At 42.4% G+C, this 20,530-nt stretch overlaps 1 protein-coding gene across 2 annotated transcripts in view; it reads right to left on the bottom strand.

Moving 5' to 3' along the window:
• THSD7B (thrombospondin type 1 domain containing 7B) overlaps positions 1-20,530 on the bottom strand; it is a 626,924-nt gene that overhangs the window by 505,240 nt on the left and 101,154 nt on the right. The window contains exon 1 of one of the 2 annotated variants that reach the window (XM_065561605.1): positions 1,812-2,005. The exons of the other annotated variant lie outside the window; for it this stretch is intronic. The gene's annotated coding sequence lies outside the window, so the exon portion shown is untranslated. Of the gene's footprint in view, positions 1-1,811; positions 2,006-20,530 lie in introns of those variants that run through there. 2 annotated transcript variants of the gene reach the window in all.

Genomic DNA, 20,530 nt, shown 5'->3' with positions numbered 1-20,530 from the left:
CATATAAAAGTCCATTATTTCAATCACTAACTCAAGTGTTAATGTAGAAAAAAGACAAAACAGATGTGCTGCATTATTAACATTCAGCGTACAACTTCAGAAGTTATGTTTTTATAAGCCATCCAGCACTGGACATAGGCGATGACGTGCATGTAAACCAAAAATGACAACTGAGTACAAGCTATGCTACTTTTAAAAGCCTTTAAACAAGTGCTGAGTTTACAGTGTACCTCCCCAACCCCATTTTTCTCCACATGCAGGTAAAAATGTTATTATGTTTTGCCCTGATTAATTTCATATTTAATAGCACTTTGGGATCTTTTTAAGACAGTTTTAAAACAGCTATTACAGCCATATACTAGGGGACACAAAGGGATATCCCTGAAGATTAGCTGCCTTCTAGTTACCCAACAAACCTGTACCATCCTTGACACACTGCCTGAAAGATAAATTTATCATTTTGACATTCAACTACTGCTTGAACAAAGAAAACCACAAAAAATGGGGACATGTTTTATCATACCCTGTACTATAATTATTTAACACAACATATTCAGGATATTTAAACACTGCAGAGACTACCTGTATAATTCTGAAAAATACAACTTGAGCTCCTCCAAAGACAGTTTATCGCCTGCAGCACGATAGATGCTATGAACTGCATGATAGTATCCCTCACTTTTCCAATCAAAAGGTGCTTTTAGCCTTGGTGATGCAAGAATGGTGTTTACAGTTGAACAGTTACCAGTGCAGCAGTAAAGAACTATTTCCAACCATTTTTACAGAGTGTATTTCAAAAGAAATGAAAAGCAGCTGATACTATCCCAAAGCTCTTTGAAGGAAGAAGAAAAAAAAAGTACTGAAGACAGTGCAGAAACTAGACAGTAAAAAAAAAATCAGCTGTTTTGATTTCACAGATGTAGTTGAATCCCAATTTTACACAGGATCGCAGGGTATTTAAAATCAGGACATTTACTGCAGAGAGTTCTGCTAGGAGACGTAGCTATTTCTTAAACAAAGTGTATACATTTTAATTGCAGATTTAATCTGCTTCGTTTAAACACTTTTGCAACGTTTGTTTAATGCCACAGAAGCTGCACTTTCACAACAAGCGTTTCAACTCCGATTCCAAGTAGTTTATATTAGTAAAACAAGAACGCCAATTAGACTACAGGATCGTACTATAAAACGAGCTTAACCAGGAAGTGCATCGACCATGTTACAGTCTAGCAGATTACAGAACCCCGCGAATTTCTTCCTTGCCTTAATGCATGCACAGACTTTGGGGCAATCGCAATGCAGATTAACAACCACACCGAGAAGGAAATTAACTCTCTCGTCTTTTAACAGGTTGAAGCGCTCTTCGCCCTAGCGGTTCCATTCCGTCTCAAGTTTACAGTGCGGAACAGGGTTTGGTGGGCTGCAAAGGTTTCCATAACAATCTGAGAACATGGTTAGGCTGAAATAAAATCAGAGTTTGTTGAGGTTTTTTCATAAAATAACCAGCTTGGAGGGGGGGGGGGAGAAAAGTCAGTTGTGTGAGGGATTCAACCCTTCTGCGAGCTGCTGCTGTCTAGGTCCCTAAATCACTGACTCGAGGCGCATCCCAAGGAAGGGGCAGTTGAAAACTGCAAGCAGACAAGGTTTAAGGTGACCGTTTACACTGGCCTCCCAAATCTGCCTGCTCCCAAATCAGCCTCCTCTTAGGATCTGCAAAGTCAGCACGGGGCGGCTGGCTCCTAGAGGAGTGCGGGGCTGCAAGCACAGAAGCCGAGGCGACTGCTGCTCCCTGCTAAGGGACGGGCACTTACCAGCCTTGCCTCAGTCTGCCACGGGGGCTGGGAGCAGCGGCGCGCTTCCCCGAGCGGAGGAAAGATGGTGGTTTAGCAGCGGACCACCCATCCCAGCGTATATGCATGCAACAGCCGAGAGGGGTTAAGCTCTGGAGGTGGAACAAGCGCTTTCTAACGCCACCTGCTGTACAGCTCTGCAGCGTTATTGGCTGCTAGGTGACTCCCCGAGGCAAGCGGGCGAGCCAGCCCCAGCCCCCTCCTACCCTTCCTTTCCTGGTCCTTAGAGGAGCCTGGGCTTGTCCTGTTCCTTCGCCCCCGTTCTCCGACCTCAGGTGCCTGGTGGAAGCGCTACACCTGCCGCGCTTTGTGCAACTGCAGGGGTGAGAAAGTCACTAATATCCCCCACACCATCCCCTGCACAGAGCTGGGGGCCAGAGAGCCCAGACCCTTTCCCTGCCCGAGGGGAGCGAGGGGGCTAAAGGGCTCAGACCTAACACTCCCCTCCGCTCCCCCCAGCAGAGGTTTGGGAGAATGACGGAAGACAGAAGGCTCAGACTTCACAGAGGGCAAAGTTGGAGGCAAGAGGGTCTCTCATTTCCACTCCCTCTGCTCCTCTACAGCAGCAGCAAGTCTGCCTGGCACCCACCCCTGACGCACAGGGTGCCCAGTGCAGGATGCACACAGGAGAAGAGCAAGTTGTACCTTTTATCTAGTGGCAGCAACACTTAAGAAATAACTTTGCATTTAGAACAAGTAAAGGCTTCTCTTAGAAGTGGCATAAAAAACAAGGAAATGGAAGTGGGACTAGCATATAGAAAAGATTTTGGCCGAAGCCAGTCGTTAGCACCAAACCACTGAAATGCTGTCAGGAATTTGTAACTAAAAAAATAAAATAAAAATAAAGCAGCTTTTCCACGCCCTTTTAGCATATCTGCAATAGCCATGTTGGTCAAAAGAAAGAGTGAACGATTGTCCCAAAGAATAACTTGTCCCACTGGGATGAGGTGGAGATGCAGTAACATAAACCTTTTCCTGGTCTACCAGTACTGGCTTCACGCCATGCGGCCCAAGATGTTGAGTCTGTCTCAGTGACTTCCTTCATCTCAGGTAGCTAGGTGCTGCCCTGCATCTTCGCCACCTGTGTTAGCCATCATTTCATGGTTCTCGTTGGACCTGTCCAACTCACATAATGCCCAAGGTGATATTTCGGACAAGTCTTCATTGCTGATGGCATAGCAAAAACAAGCAATCCCCTACTTCACATGTTACACCCCCTCCACCACAATGAGGTACAGGTCAGACTCGGGGAAGGGGGAGTCAGCATCATCTCAGCACGACAACCAAGTTCAGGATCTATTCAAGCTGTAACCTCTCTATACTGTTGTATGGATGCGAAACCTGGACACTATGCTGCTCAGATTGGGCAAAGCTGGAGCCTTTCCACACACAATGCCAACATCGTATATTGGGCATAAAGTGGAATGACTTCATTAGTAATGCAGATGTTTGTGGTCGCTCCGGTCTACAGGCTACCGGGGCCGTTGTCCGCAGATGGCATCCTACGCTTTTCGGACATGTCGCAAGAATGCCACAAGATGTTCCAGTGAACACTGAGGGGTGGAGGCAGCCCAAAGGTAGACCCCCTATTACATGGGTTCATCAAGTCTGTTCCAGTGTTGGACTCTCAGGCTGTCAAGCCCTTGTGGCCACACAGGAATGGACCAATGGTGAATGATCACTACGGCCAACCATTCGGCTAAGCTTTGAAGAAGAAGAAGAAAATAGCCATCCCAGTACTCATTGTTTAATCTCAAAATTAAAACTAAAGTGTGCAAGTCAGTTGTTAGGCAGGTGAGTAGGATTGAATTACAAAGGGCCAAGTGATCTGAAATTACATGGGATGTGGGAGCCTGCACATCAAGTCACCATTTGTAATTGTGGGGACACGTAGACAACAAGCAGGCACTATTATTACTGGTGCTAGAGCAATGGTGAAAAAGCTAAGGAAAATGGCAGTGTACCCTGTCAGAACAGAATCTGGCCCTTATTTAAGTAGATATTTTATAGTGACACTTGGGGGAGTGAGGGAACCATTTTGATAGAGGGGAAAGGACTCAGTGGCAAATGAACTCCTTTTTGCCCAAGGAATATAGAGGCACTGTCTTTGCACCCCTTGCTATAGCTGACGGAGTACCCCTGAAGAGGTCTGATTATATCTTCACTCCAACAGGGAGCAGCTCCTCTTGCACTTCGCATTAGGAGCAGCTGCACCAAGAGAAGAAACCTGCTAAGCCTTCTTCCTATGAGACATCTTCTCCTCAACACACTTTATCTCTTCAGCCAAGTACAAGAAGAGGAAGTAGGTGATAATCCTTTTGGAACACAGCACTTAACACTTATCTGGTAGGTGATAAATGCTGCATTCTAAAGGGATTAGCATGGAAACTTCACTATAAACAGAGGAAAAATCCATTAAAATGCATTGAATCAGCTGAGGACTTTTACTTCTCTATGGGCATGTCTAGATTAGCTCTTTCTCTCTAAAAGTTCCCACTACTGCTACCACAGTTTCATAGATTCATAGTTTTTTTATAGCCAGAAGGGACTATTATGTTCATCTGGTCTGACCTTCGGCATAACACAGTCCATAGATCCACAGACAATTTCTGCATCAAGCCCATAACTTCTGATTGAACTACAGTGACCTAAAGAAGAGCTCTGTAAACTCAAAAGCTTGTCTCTCTCATCAACAGAAGTTGGTCAGATAAAATATATTACCTCACCCATCTTCTTTCTCCGAGCTACAACATATCTTTCAGAAAGACACCCTGTCTTGATTTGCAGATTTTGAATGATGGAAAATCCATCATACCAGTAGGTAATTTGTTGCAATGGTAATTACTCTCACCGTTAACACTTTGTGCCTTGTTTCTAGTCTGAATTGTCTACCTTCAGCTGGATCCTGTTATGCCTTTTTCTGCTAGACACAAGAAGAGGCATCTACTATCAGAATCTCTTTCCTAGGTAGGTACTTGTAGACCATGATAAAGTAACTCTTACCTTTTGCTTAAATAAATGAACTAGATTATTGAACTTTGTAAATTCTTACTATATATTTAATAATAATCCCAATAAATAACTCAATATTGAGTGAACTTTTTATATTTAGCACAATAAAAGCACAATAGTGTATTTTCCTCAGCCTTATAATTGTACTAATCGTGCAATATTTAAGGCACTTCCATGATGACTCGTATGGGTGAGATTTTCAAAACTCAAACTTTGTCAAACTTAAATGGCTCAAGAGCACAAATTATATTGACTTCAAAGTCACTTAAATGCTTTTGAAAATCTTACCCTGTATTTTCAGGAGTTGAATTATTAGTACAAGAGAACTCCAAACTGGCTGAAGTTCTCAAATAAAGGGGGAATATTGATTTTTGAGCGAAGTCTGTCACTTTTTAAGAAAAGAAAAGAAATATTCTTCTCATTCTTCACTGATACTTGTTGAATGTTTCAAAAAAGCTACCTATACTCAATAACCTTTTTCTTATATCAGGATATTTTAATGCTCACATCCAATTAACCAAGTACCAAATGACTGTACACATAATGAAATTATCCCAACGTGTATTCAGCTATTGCTCATGGCTCTTTTTTCTGCATTGTTGCTGATGGTTCATCCTTATACTCCATATACTGTGAACCTAATTACGACTAGTGTGGATCAAGAATGATTCCACTGACTTCAGTGGCATGAAGCTGGCATTAATGAATGACAATCAGGCCCTTTGAGTCTAATATATGACCTTTGTGATACGACTGTACACCAGGGACAACCTCGTTAGGCACCAAAAATTAGTCTACTAGACATGTTTCCCAATTTCCCATTCAACAATCTACACCATTTTAAAGGACAAAGTTGTGTCAGCCAAGAATTTCTTCTCTAGTTTTTTTTTTCTTTTAAATCGTCCCTCTGGATCACAAAATCCCTTTGATGATGTTATTATTTATATTGCCGTCGTTCCTAGAGGCCCCAACCGAGATCAGTGCCCTATTGTGACTAGGCACTGTATAAACACATAAGAGTCCTGACCCTGAACAGCCTACTATTTAAATAGACGAGACAAAGTGTAGAAGGGGAAATAGAGGCACAGTGAAGTGATTTGCTGAAGGCCACCCCAATCCGTAGCAGAGCGAGGAATAGAACCCAGGCCTCCTGATGTCTAAGCGTGTGTCCTATCCACTTGGGAACACATATTTCCTTCTGTTTTTCAGACATCTTCCTGAGAAGTTCCCTGGACAGAAAAGCCTACTAGAGTACATAGGCAGTTAATTTCACCTAGTAGCAATTCTGAAGACTTCCCAGTCCAGCTGCTAGGCTGGTTGCCAGCCCCCAGTGTAGCAGCACTGATGCTGTGTATAGTAAGGCAAAGGTACAGTTTGCACTAGTGCAGTTTACCCTGAGTTGAAGCAGGGGGTGCAAGTTGCTGCTTGTATCAGCTTTGTCTACCTACATTAGGAGTTTGCACCAGTGCAGCTATGCTGGTGACTAGCCACCGGTGGCTGAAATCCCCAGTGGAGACGGGGCCTTAGATGTAGAACAAGCCCACCAAAGAGCAGTGGTGCATGCAGGATGGGAGATGGTAATTCCAACTGAGTGCCAATTCCTTCCCCAGCATACATTTTGGCTCAGCTCCTAACCCCTCAAGAGTTACAATTTCCTCAAAGCCTTTTGGAGGAATAGTTCTTCCAAAAGAAGCGCATGAAGTAAACAAGGAGGCATATCTTCACTGGTCAATTTGAATCACAGAGCCTCAGTAGAGAGACAATGAGGAGATAAAAAACAGACTGTACAGTGAGAGGATCTTAGAAGTTTCCCACCTTTCAACCCAGTTCATTGTTTTCTCAGCTAGGAATTGGATGATCTTCCTGTCATTCCTGCTCATCTTGTTAGATGGGTCTTGTAGATTTACTTGTCTCAAGTAAAGGAGAATGGAACCTGGAAGAGAGGTTAAAATGAGAATACCAAAGCCACTTGAATGACAGCTTGGATCAAGCTCATAATTACCTGGTTTGTGTAGGCCAGGTGTTATGTAGATTGCAGCTTGCTATTGTGCAAAATTTTGGCAACTCACACTTCAACAGCCAGTTCCAAGGAAATTGGGCACAAAGCCACTTACTACAGACAGATCTATCTTCAGCGAGATAGGCAGAGAAGCCTTCCTTTTCTGATGACCTGTCCTTTGGGGGGTCTCAGCCAACCTGCCAAATCCTGGGCTGTTTTACAAGCTAATAAAAGGATGGGGTTTTCAAGCAACATGAGAGAGAAAGGAAACTTGAATATACTACCTTGTATTTAAGAGTCACATCTCTAAGTATGCTTTCTCCTTTCCATAAGTAGTAAAAAATTAAGTGCAAAATTATCTAGGAAACAAAATCTTCCATTATTTGTCTTAAAGATGGTCAAACTATTCATTACAAATTACATTAGTTACAGATTTAGTCTCTTCCTTGTTAGAAAATCTTTCACAAACTGATCCACCTATTCTTTGAATGTTTGCAAATAATCACGGAATAGTTTGAACCAATAATTCTCAAGACTAGGGCTTGTGTATGACCTATTTACCTCAGCTTTTTTTGCTAGTCTTTATTCATATTGCAGGACTGGTTATATAACCCATGGTACTTATTCTGCTCCTTGTATGGATGACAAACATTTTAACTACACATGGCAGAATTCAATTTGTTTTTATTTCAACAAATATCATCAATGTTTATTTTAAGCATTTTTTCCATTTTTTATCAATTTAAATTTTCACAACTGTGGGAAATATGGAGGGGGGTCAAACAATATTATTTAGTGACAGTAGATGTCCAAACCATTAAAGGTTTATAACTGTTAAAACACAAATTGTTAAAACTACATGTCAAAATATACAAAGTAAATATCCTTAAATCAAACTCTAAAAAGTTCTCAAGTAGCATTTTTCTTATTTTGCCTATCTGTAAATTTTGATCATCATCAATAGACATTTTTTTCTGTTCGTGAGTGTACAATGTGAAATCAACATTTACCTATATTGACCAATAAGCCTTACAAGCTTAATTTTAATACAAAGAAACAATGACATGCAAAACAAGAAAGTAAGTATTTTTGGAACACATTATTGTAAGAATAATTATTCATTCTGAAGTCTGATGGACTTTCAGGGTATGTGAACATTTTCACAAATACCCAGCATTTATTCATACATTCACAAATAAGTAAAGATGGCTCCACAAATCAGAGCAAACCAAGTCAGTTACTGTTATTCATTAATCAGATTTATATCTGTTGTTAAGCAGTAGTGGATTTTTGTTGGTGATGGTGTTTTACAGTATTCTATAAATGCTGGTCTTACTCCCTCGCCCCCTTTTTTTTTTAAGGAAATTTACAGAAGAGAACAACTTTGGACCATATGAATCCTATTAGTATACTGAAACTGCAAATACATGGCAGATTTTTCAAGGATTAAATGCCATACATTTTCTGTTGCAATAATATTAATTTAAGTAGTGCAGTCAACATACATGGCACTGTAAAAAAAAAAAGCCAAACAGATAATGAATCCCAACCCCAAAAGCGTTACAGTCTAGAGGCACAGAAGGAGGCAAATATTACAAACAAGACAAGCAGAGGGTAGCTGTAGTTATTGGGGCTTTAATACTTAATGGAAAAGTGGATTTTGAAAACTGTCTTGAATCTGTTTGTTCCAGAGTTCTATCAATGGTCAGAAGTTATTTTTAATAGTCTATTCTGTGCTTGGATTATGAGAATTGGGGGAAAAAAAGAAAAGAAAGAAAGAAAGAAACTACCCTGTCACCCCTAGAGTTGGCCCTTCAGAAATCAATGCTAATGAACAAAGTGCAGCACTGGGAGCTTGCATCTCCTTTGTGGTATCAGTTCTGTGCATTCACAGGGGACTCTATGAGTGCCATTATTTATAATTAGAGGGGGGGATAGAAGAAAGAGATGAAGTCATTCATCCATGCTTCACAAGGGGTCATATCTCCCTGGCAGATTTACCAGGGATTAACAAATATTCAGTTTAATAATATTCCTATTTGGGGGGCAGAAATCAATTATCCTATGTAATAGAGGGATTTTTCAAGACACCAACCATAATTTGGTAGCAGTGCTGGCATCAACATAGTAGTGAGCTCCTTAAGGGGTAGGAAAGAGACAGGATATGTAGCTAAAATATTAACAGTGGTTCTGGATCAGATAGTGACTGCAACGTCACCCTGTAGAGAAGCAGCCTATTCCATCTGGTCCCTTCATTATCTGCACATACCACATTGGGTAACAATTGTTGTCCATTACATCTAGGGTATTGGAAAAACTGGATTAGTCAAAAGAGCCTTTTGGATAGCAGACATGTAAGTTAATAAACGGTTTACTCTGAAAGTTACTGACCTCAGCCAATTTCTTTTTTGGGGGGAGAGATGCTAGAATGTTTGAGGCGGGGTGGGTCTGCTTTTTCTTCATAATAGGAAACTTGCAAAAAGGCAAGATCCTACAGCAGGAAGAGTCCCTTTTAGAACTTTATACATTATAAAGTTATCAACATGCAAATTACTCTGGGGGAAGAAAAAAAATTAAATCCTTTACATGCATAATTACCACTCTGGATGCTGGATATAATCCAACACACAACAGGTTAATGTAGAGGATTATTTGCAGTCATAAAATAATATAATTTACATTTATGGGCCTGGTCCTGCATTCCTTTTATAAAAAGCGGACATTGACTGTTTCCATGCTAGATTCATTTGTGCCAGACTGTACAAAGATGGCAAACTCTCACCTAGGGCAAAGCTCACAGCCCATGTTTTATGTATACTACAAAGGATCTTCCAAATTTTTATTTTTATACACAGTATTCTCAGCAATTCTGGAATTAATTTCCCACCCCTTTGATTGTCAAACTTGGGTTCTGTTGACCTTCAAAGCAATGTTGCAAGACAAATCTATTCTCACTTCAAACCAGGAGAAGCCTGAATTGTGGAGAGTTCTAAGTTAGTTTTAGTTGACATCGGTTCATTTGGAAACATTGGCTCATTGATGAATTCATATTTTTCCTTTTAATTATTTTTTGAACACACATCTAGAGGCTGCAATAAATGTCTTGAAGAAATACAAACTAATAAATCAACGATTGGTATCCAGAGGCTATTATACCCGGAATGCAAAAACTGAAGGGTTTGATAAGGTAGCATGTATTTAATATTGAATTTTTGTCTTATTCATCTCACACACTATGCAACTTACTATTTTGCTATTATTTGAAATACTCTTGTTTATATATGCGTACAGGGACTCGGGGGGGGGGAAGCTTGAAAGCTCTATAAGTAGGAAACGAATAGAAATATTTTAATCATACTTGCAGCTAGTCTTTTTTTAAATCTGAGTGTTTGGGAGAAAAAAATGACACAATGACAGTTAATTATAACTGATCCTGCAACACTTCAACGTAGACTAATAAGTTCAGAGAGCGCTGCCACCAGTTGGCTATCTCCTCAGGAAGCACTGAGCCTTTGCCTAAAATAGGTTCATTTGTTTCTTGGTGCAAAAACAAGTATAATGATTTGCTTTGTAAATACATCTTACAAGGTGCTTTAGTCTTCAGAAAAATGAAGACTGTAGTGAGAGGAACTATATGCTCCAGCACATGTAGGGTTTAGGATTACAAAGTCTCTTTTAAAAATAGGTTTAACAATGTGTACAGAAAGGCCATTAAGACATTAAATCTATGAATCAGGAAAACCACTGTTTGTCTAAGTTGTTTGTCTTTATTGTGTGTGCATCTGAGACTGAGCATAAATTACTGCGGAGCTGGGGGAAATAAGAAGGTGTGGATTACGGAATGACAAGTATGGTGTTAGTATGTGAACTGCTGCCTTGATCACTTAGTAATAGTGCTGCCTGCTACAGCACAAGATGGCTATCTTTAGGAAAGGCTCTGGATCTGTCACTACCCAGGCTGCTGATGCTCCTGCATGACAAGCTTGTGATCTAGGAAAGTGGGAGAGAGTGGCAGTTTGCTTCCCGGGTACCACGTCTTATCCGATTCATAGAATGGCATTGATTGTGACCTCAGCAAAGACAAATATGCTATAGGGAACAGAGGGGATGGACAAACTGACCTAATCTCTAAATTTTGTGAGGAGTCTGCCAGTTTTCTTCAAGAATTTGTAAGGAAGGAGTTTACATTTTAGATGTAAAATTATGTATAATATATTTATTATGTTTTATATGATGCTTATACACAGACACACAAACTCTTATATTTGTGAGGACAATGGCAGATGTGTACAAAGCACCAGAAGTGGTATAATATTTAGATACCAACACAACAGGCACCTTTATAAATATGATATATAGCTGGGACAAAGACAAGGGTGCAAATTCTTCAGCAACCTATATTCTGTGCAATGTCACAGGACTTCAGTGGGATTGCATGGGATGTAATTTATGCCTGAGCAAAATTTAACATAAGACTTTCCAGTCAGAACAAAAACAGTGCATCCAGTGATTAGACCTGACTGATACAACTAGCCAAATCATCCCTATGAGCTTGGGTTCTTTGGGTGGAAAGTGTTGCCTAGCTGCCATATACAACTGTGACAGTCTGTACCCTTATGTTCACCCTTTTACAAGACTATGATAAATTTGGTACAAAGTATGCCTTGTGAGGTATCATTTGAAAGCTCACAATCCACTGAACATTATCGTCCTAGTAAAATCTGAGTTGCAACAGTGTATGTAAAGTTATAAAATTCTACTGTCTAAGACATGTTCCAAGTCCAGGGAAACAGCTTCAAATCAGTTCCCCAGAGACAAAAAGCTAGCCAACACCTCAGCCAGGTGTCAGCATAATCAAATGGACTATCATCTGGTTAAGCAGCCATTCTCTGGCAGGAAAAAGGGTGTGAGCGGGAAATTTACATGTTGGCAAAGAAACAGCTGGAAGTTCCCATCCCACAGATTGCTATCACCTGAACCTTAGCTGTAAATGATTTTCAAAGGGGAAAATAACTATAAGTGAGAACAGAGGACACATTATTTCTACTCATGGCATTGACAACACTTGAAAAACAAAGGAAGCATCATTGAACTGGGAAGTGATCCTGGTTGAAGGATTCAGCCAGTAAGTCTGCTAGAACATGTGGTGAGAGAGATCCTTTGCTTTGAAAGGTTTCAGAGTAGCAGCCGTGTTAGTCTGTATCCGCAAAAAGAAGAACAGGAGGACTTGTGGCACCTTAGAGACTAACAAATTTATTAGAGCATAAGCTTTCGTGGACTATAGCCCACTTCGAAGAAGTGGGCTATAGTCCACGAAAGCTTATGCTCTAATAAATTTGTTAGTCTCTAAGGTGCCACAAGTCCTCCTGTTCTTCCTTTGCTTTGAATTCACTTTAGCTTGTTAAGTTAGCTATTAGTTGTGCTCTTGTAAAGAAATTCTGACTTTTTGTCTCATTACTTGTAATCACTTAAAATCTATCTTTCTGTAGTTAATAAACTTGCTTTATCTAATCCAGTTAGATTGGCGTGTTTGGGGAACTCCATTTGAGATAACAAGGTCTGTGCATATCATTTTCTATTAATGAAATGACAGACTTTATACGAGCTTGTATTGGCTAGGAGTACTGGGCAGTACATGTTGCAAGTTTCTGGGGAAAAGTCTTGGGCTGGGAATTGGCTAGTGTTGCTCTGCGGTATAATTCAAGGGTGGCAGGCTGCCTGGCTGAAGTACCCTTGCAGTATAGCTGGAGGTAAATTACATGCTGAAGGCTGTGTGTGAGCAGGCCAGGAGCAGTTGCTCTCAAAGCAAAGTAGTGTAGGCATCCCAGGTTGGAGAAGTGAGAGGACACAGTTGTCCAACAGTCCAGATTGTACTCCTAGTAATGTCACAACAACTTCTGGAAGATATGAAAGAATATTAAGCTACTGATTGAATTCCCAATCACTCCATAACAGAAACTGAGTGGATGGAATCTTAAATCCTATTTGTTTTGTCTTTAAATTGCAGAGGTCAAGATATTGTCTGAGCATATCCCATATCAAATTGATGTGAAAATTAACAGGAATTGGCTCTGGTAATAAGTTGTGCTGTGGTATTATTCCATAGTTTCATGAGGAGAGGAGACTCCCTGCTTGCCCTAGCTCTGCGCAGCTCCCAGAAATGGCCGCCAGGTCCCTGCAGTCCCTAGATGCATGGGCATCCAGGGAGGCTCCGCATGCTTCCCCTGCCCCGAGGGATAGCTCCACAATGCCCATTGGCCGGGAACTGCGACCAATGGGAGCTGCGGGGGCAGTGCCTGAGGGCATGAGGGGTACGCGCTGCCAGGATCCCGCACCCCAACCCCCTGCCCAAGCCTAGAGTCCGCTCGACCACCCAAACTCCATCCCAGAGGCTGCACTCTGCCCCAACACCCTGTCCCAGTCCCCTCCTGCACCTCAAAGCACTCATCCCCAGCCCCACCCAGAGCCCACACTCCCAGCCAGAGTTCTCACCCCCAGACACACACACACCAACCCTCAGCCTGGAGCCCTCACCCATACCCTGAACCCCTCATTTCTGGTCCCACCCAGAGCTTGCACCCCCAACCCAGAGCCATACCCCCCACACCCCAAGCCCTTGCCCCAGCCTGGTGAAAGTGAGTGAGGGTGGGGGAGAGCAAGCAACAGATGGAAGGGGGATGAAGTGAGTGAGGGCGGGGCCTCCGAGAAGGGGTGGGGCAGGGCAGGGCCTTGGGGCAGGGCAGGTTTTGTGCAATTAGAAAGTTTACAACCCTAACCCCAGGTCAATTTGTATTTTAGATCTCACATCAAAGACAACACTGATACCCAATCCTATAGTCAACTAAGGATTTATTAACTAGGAAAACTAAATGAGTTATTTACAGGGTGAAGCGGGTAACACAGAAGCACAGATGAGTTATAATCTATGGTTCTTCCTTTATGTGGACCCATACTAGAGGGGGATGGGACACACTTTGCCAGTGGATTTCATAGTTATTTGGTGACAGAAGAGAAATGGTGAGACTCTGGAATCTTGGGTTCTATTCCAGGCTCTGGAGGGCTGTGTACTCTAGTGAACACAGACTCTTTTGCCCATTCTCACAAACTTGACCCTTTCTACCCTATCCCCTCCAGTCTCTCCCAGTCCTAGTCCTGTCCCCCTTGACCACTCACAATTCCTTTTCCCAATCCCATTTTCTTTCCCTACCCAGTCCCAGTCTCCACTCCTCTAGTTTCTCATCCCAGTCCCAATCTCCTTGCCCAGCCAATCCCTGTTCCCACTCTCCTACCCCAACTCCTTGTCTCCATCTCCTTGCTCAGACAGTCTAAACCCCTCACTTCCTGGCTCCTCATCTGATTTCTCTCTCCGTCTCACCACCACCACACTGGCTTCCAGTCCTAGTCTCCCTTCTCAGGTTTCTCATCCAGTCTCAGTTTTCACCACTTGGCTCCTTGTCCTTGCTTTCCAACACCCTACCCTCAAATTCCTAGTCCCAGTCCCTCCCCATCCATTCCCCCCAATCCCTCTTTTTGACCCCTCTGCATTCGAATTATACATTCCTCTGTGCTGCCACAGGGAAGTCACAGAGCATGGGAGAGTCAGATCCACACTAAGAGCTGAGAGAGGTTCGAGCATGCTTAGTGAGTACCGAATCTAAGGAGATTTTAGCTGCTTAAATTAAAGTCTCTACTTAGTATGTGCAAACTGAGGGGGTTTTCCAGAGGCCTGTAACTTGGCTAAATGTGGGTGGATTTTCACTGGGATGGCAAAAGGCACATGCCTGACACCAAGGCTGCCTCTTATCAAATTTCAAGTCCTCGCCCCAGAGTAATAGAGCTTTTCAAAGAAAAGGTTACCAAGAATTTTTTTAACATTAGCAAAACTATGTATTTTTCCCTAGCCTTTGTCTCCGAAATGACTAAACTGTTTTAGCTGAAACTTTCCACAAAAATTCTGCCTGAGGAAGATGTGCAGCATGTAGAATTTCAGCCCAGTCAGTTAAAGTGCAGCAGCAATCAAAAAAACCCTAACAATGTTAGGAACCTTTAGGAAAGGGATAGATAAGATAGAAAATATAATAATACCTCTATGCAAATCCATGGGATGCCCACATGTTGAATACTGCATGCAGATCTGGTCGTCCCATCTCAAAAAAGAAGTTTTGGAATTGGAAAAGGTACAGAGAAGGGCAACAAAAATTATTAGGGATATGGAACAGCTTCCGTGTAAGGAGAGATTAAAAAGACTAGACTTTTCAGCTTGGAAAAGAGACGACTAAGGAGGGATATGATAGAGGTCTATAAAATCTTGGCTGTTATGGAGAAAGTGATTAAGAAAATGTTATTTACTCTTTTACATAACACAAAAACTAGGGGTCACCCTGTGAAATTAATAGGCAGCAGGTAGAAAACAAACAAAAGGAAGTATTTCACACAACACAGTCAACTGTGGAACTCTTTGCTAGGGGATGTTGTGAAGGCCAAACTATAACAGGGTTTAAAAAGGAACTAGATAAGTTCATGGAGGATAGGTCCATCAATGGCTATTAGCCAGGATGGTTAGGGATGACACCGTGATAGTGTCCCTAACCTCTTTGCCAGCAGCTGGGAGTGGATGGTGGGATGGATCACTTGATTTTCTGTTCTGTTCAGTCCCTCTGAAGCACATGGCATTGGCCACTGTTGGAAGATAGGATACTGGGCTAGATGGACCTTTAGTCTGACCCACTGTGGCCGTTTTTATGTTCTTATGTTCCAAAAGGTGACAGATGTAATAGTCTGTCCACTGAATGTCTTTTAGAACTAACTCAGGTTGACCCTAGGGATCTTTGCAATTATTTCCTAGCTCCAGACTAATAAGAGTTCAAACAGCAAAGAGATAAAGATGCTCACCAGAAGAAATGGTTATTTGCCCTTCTCCCAGAGCTCAAACCCATTGGGCAAAGGCTAGTAACTTCTTCATGGGTCAACTGGGCAATCAAGAAAGTTTTTGTCCTACAATGGCCCATTTAGTCTTGATTATTGTTCTTGATGGGTGGAGAAACCACTCTTGTTACCTAGGTTCACAAGTTCAGAGCAGGCCTTTTTTCAATTATAAAGCAAAACTTACATATTCCTGATAGCATGGGATACAGATGTTACATGTAAGATTAATGCATGCAGCAACTTACAAGCATTTTATAGAGTCTAAACACTAAACACATCTTTACAGGCCTAACACCTGTCTTGAACAATATTAACATACAGGTGGGCTAGGCTGGTTTCCACCTATGAATTTGTCAGTGCTCAACTGATGCCTACAGCCTTAGCAAGAGCTGGCACCTGGTTTTTCAGCACCACCACAGATAGTGACTGTCATTGCCTCTAAAGCTGGTTCCCTCCTCTTGCCTCCACATCAGGCTTGAAGCACATGAGTGAGGCAGTGCACCACTTACGGTACCATACCCATACTGTGGCCAGTCAGTAGACTTTTGTTTTCCAGGGCAGTCAGGCAACACCAGTACTAAACTCACACTCAATTTCTAGGGGGGGGGCGGGGGAGGAGAATCTGTGAATGTATTGACTTTATGGCAAGTCAGTCCTCAATTTGGAGAGGCCCAGACACTTGTGCAGATGCCCAGAAGAGTGGGAGGGAGGGTGCAAGGAGCCAGGGGCAGCTGTTGTCCCTAGGCCTTGCAATGCTGGCTCCCTCTAAGCATCCTCAGAACTGTGCATCATCATATCCTCCCCCACTGTCCCCTCTGCACAGCGTGCAGGATGCATTGGATAGCAACAGTGTTTACCGTACCAAAAGATTATGCAGCTTAAGCATCCTCTTGAATACTGGGGAGCATGGGGAGAGACTGGACCTCCTTGAGGCATAGTCTTTCACTAGACTTATGGGATCTTCCACTTTCCAGAGTGTCAGATCCCAAATCAAATAATTAGTCCGCAGCCACTCCTGAGCCCTATTATCTCTTGTCATCACCTTCATAACAGAATACCTGAAGTAGTCCCAGACCACAAAAAATTTTATCACTACAAGTATCATACAGTTTCCCCTGGTACTGAATCACATTAATGATAATCTTCTGCAGCAAAACTCAGCTTTACAACAGCATGCCTGCCTCTCTTTCTGCACAGCAAGACTCCAATCAGGAAAGGTTAATAGCTTGTGAAACACATCCATGAAGCTCCTTTTGTTTTACACTGCAGGTAGAATTCTTTCCCTATCAGGATTGTTGAACTGGTGGCAGATACATTATATTTTGCTGCACTTCACACATTTTCCTTTCACCAGCATCCTATAATACTTCCACTGCATGTAGGCAGAATTGTCTTTAGTACACCAGTACCATTATCATGTTATCCAGCCAGACCAACAAGACCGTTGCGTTCTTAGTTCCCAGGGACCACAGCTATGACAATAACAACTGGATGGTCTTTTCTCGAGATTTCTGTCCTGTACGATCATTTGTTGTAATAAAATGTTTCATAAATATTTCTTCTTCATAGGAGCCATAAGATCTGATTCTGCATTCGTTTCACACTCAAAACTACCTCTGAAGTCAATAATCTCATAAACAATATACTGTCTGGGAAAATCTCCCATTGGCTTAGGTAGCTCCATTGGTGGTAGCAATGGAAGCAGTGCTACTGTAGAAAGGGCGGGCATGACCCTATCATCTAGGTTTAGCAGATTTAGAGAACAGCATAGGGAAACCATCATTTACCTTCATACACTTTCTCAGCCGTAGATAGTGATCTCTTACTATCAGGAGGCATGAGCAGGGCAGCCAATATGCCTGCTCAATTTCCAGAAAGGAATCCTGAACCAAGGACTAAGGAATTCATAGAACAGTTTGCAAAAGGTGTCATATGCTGAGCTTCATCCCACAGCATCCTGATGAACTGATGAACCTACGTGCCCTGTTCACCAAGTCATCAGGCACATCAAGGATCCATGACTGCTTCTCCACGGTTTGTCTAGTGGAATTGGCATCTATTCTTGCTATTGCCTCTGCAATTATGCTCTATGAGCAGATTCACAGGCATTCCCACGTTCCATCTGATCTTTATACAAACTTTAGCAATAACTTCTACTAGTTCTGCAATTCTATTTTGACCATCTTTGATGATCCTTAAGCGGATGTGCATTGCTCCAACATGGTTGGGGTAAGAGATCAGTAGCAAGAGGTAGGTTATTCCATGTGTATCTAAAGACAGATGAGCAGCTGGAACAGAAAAAAGCCACTGATTTTTAGCGTGTGTATGCAATTCTAAATTCTTCTTTCTAGGCATAATATAAAATAGCATCAAATAGTAGACAAGTGTTTTAAAAGGTTTGGCAAATAGCATTATATGGGGCTAAAGAGGGAATAAATAGAGATCTTCAAGGACATGTTCACATGAAATCCAGTGCCAACCTAACCCCTAAAATAAGTACAGTGGAGTCTAGAAGATTTCAGTTCTATTGTAAATCTTGGAATGGTATATTGGCTTTGTTCTTTCAGTCAATCAGGGAAAAGCTCTGGGTTGGTGAGGAGAAGGAAGAGGAACTAATAAGTGGTTGAGTTGAACTTGTTCACCTGATAGTAGCTCCCTTCCATTGGTACAGTACTGAAAAATATTTTTTTCTGGATCATTCCATGTTAATCTTAATTCAAGATCTGATTGGTGGGAATCACCCATGATTTGATTGATGTTTTCCCATCCATCTAGAAAACTGAAAACAATCCTTGTAAATGATAAATATTGAATTTCTAGCAACAAAAAGAATGGAAGAAATAAACATAGATGAAAATTGTGAATATATTTGGCTAGACCCATGCCCAGGTTCTTTTTTTCCCCCCACTAAGAAGAGAGCAAAGACAGCTCTACATCATCTTTGTGCTCCCACAATCCTCGGGGCAATAAGGGACCATTTTTGACCCAAGCATAATTTAGAGCAGCTTCACAGCAGCTCTAAGTTATTACCAGCTGCAACAGCCACCAGGGGCCATGATATAGCCAGGACCACTGGAACATGGCATGCTATTGGTACACTTCTTCTAGCTATGCTATTTCTACACCAACCAATGGCTTCCTCATGGCAGGAGGTTCCTTACATGCCTGGAAAGGCACACAGAGCATGTCTTCATTGCAGTTGGGAGTGAGCCTCCCAGCCAGGGTAGACAGACTTGTGCTAGTAGGGCTCAAGCTAGCACACTAAAAATAGCAACATTTACATTCCAGTTCCGGGTCTCAAGACCCCCTAAGCTTGAGAGCCTGAGCCAGAATGTCCACATTGCTATTTTGAACATGGTAGCTCGAGCCCCGTGTTGCCTGATCTATTGATTAGGTGATTGATTTAGAATCCCCAGTGAACACTCTGAAATTTGGTAGGCTCAAATCAGACCCAGTATTATCAGAATTACTGCTTTGGGAGTCCTGTGGGACACACCAGGACAATACCACTCACACTCAGGGAAGACCATCTGTCACTGTAAAATTATTTATTATTAAAATAATTAGTCCAATAAATAAACCAATCCAGACAAGTAAAGTGACGTACATGGGCGCCAGGTTTGAATAATTTTTGGTGTTGCTCAGAACAGGTCCAAGTCCCTCCCCCCACACCTGCCATGTAAACAGATATAATGGATTGGAAACAGTTTCTCTATATTGCACAATATCACTATTGTAAGAAAAAATTATTTAACTAAGAATATCAACTTATTCTTATTAGTATCATTGCTACTACTTACGTATGACATACTGTGTTTGAGTACATTCTTCCCATCTATACATAACGACACAGCTCTTTTGAATATGGAAACAACCAAGCACTCTTAGATCAATAACCCTCAAAAGCAAATACTTTCTAATATTAAAACAAAATATAGCGCCTTCTTTTGCACCACAAGATTACAAGGGCTATTTAAAAGTGGGGACTCAGAATCAGTACTCGCCTGCTTCAATACATTATATTTTGTTGTACGCTTATACAACCACTTATATACTTTACTTTAAAGAGTACAAAATAATCAAGTATTGTGCTAAATATGATCATACCCCAAACTGACCGCCGAATTTAAGTTGCATGTTTTTCCCCTCAGGCACTCAGACAGTATACAGCAGTGTTCACTCTAATTTTTCCCACTCATGTGCAGAATGAATCTTGTTATGTGCACCAATATGGAGGTGATGTGTGACAAATCGCTTCAATATTGGTGCACATAACAAAATTAATCAGGTGGGGCTGAGGGGTTCGAAGTGTGGGAGGGGGCTCAGGGTAGGGTAGAGAGTTGGGGTTTGGGGGGGATGAGGTCTCTATGGTGGGGCTGGGGATGAGGGTTTGAGGTGTGGGAGGGGGCACAGGGCTAGGGCAGAGGGTTGGGATGTGGGGGTGAGGGCTGTGGAGTGGGGCCGGGGATGAGGAGTTCAGGGTACAGGAGGGCGGTCAGGGCTGGGGGAGAGGGTTGGGGTGCAGGGGGTGCAGGCTCTGGCTGGGGGTGCAGGCTCTGGGTTGGGGCCGAGGATGAGGAGTTTGGGGTGGGGGCAGGCTGCCCCGCTGCTGGGGCCAGAGGACTCCCCCCAGCCCTCTCCCCACCGGCAGCAGTGAGCTCCGGGGGTGGGGCTCCCCCTCTCCCCACCAGCAGCACAGAGCTCCGGGGGTGGGCGCCCCCACCCCTACCGGCAGCACGGAGCT

Source organism: Chrysemys picta, chromosome 11 (assembly GCF_011386835.1).
Source record: "Chrysemys picta bellii isolate R12L10 chromosome 11, ASM1138683v2, whole genome shotgun sequence".
NCBI lineage: Eukaryota > Metazoa > Chordata > Testudines > Emydidae > Chrysemys > Chrysemys picta.
Note: the sequence above shows the minus strand (reverse complement) of the source record. Positions and strands in the feature narration are given on the sequence as shown.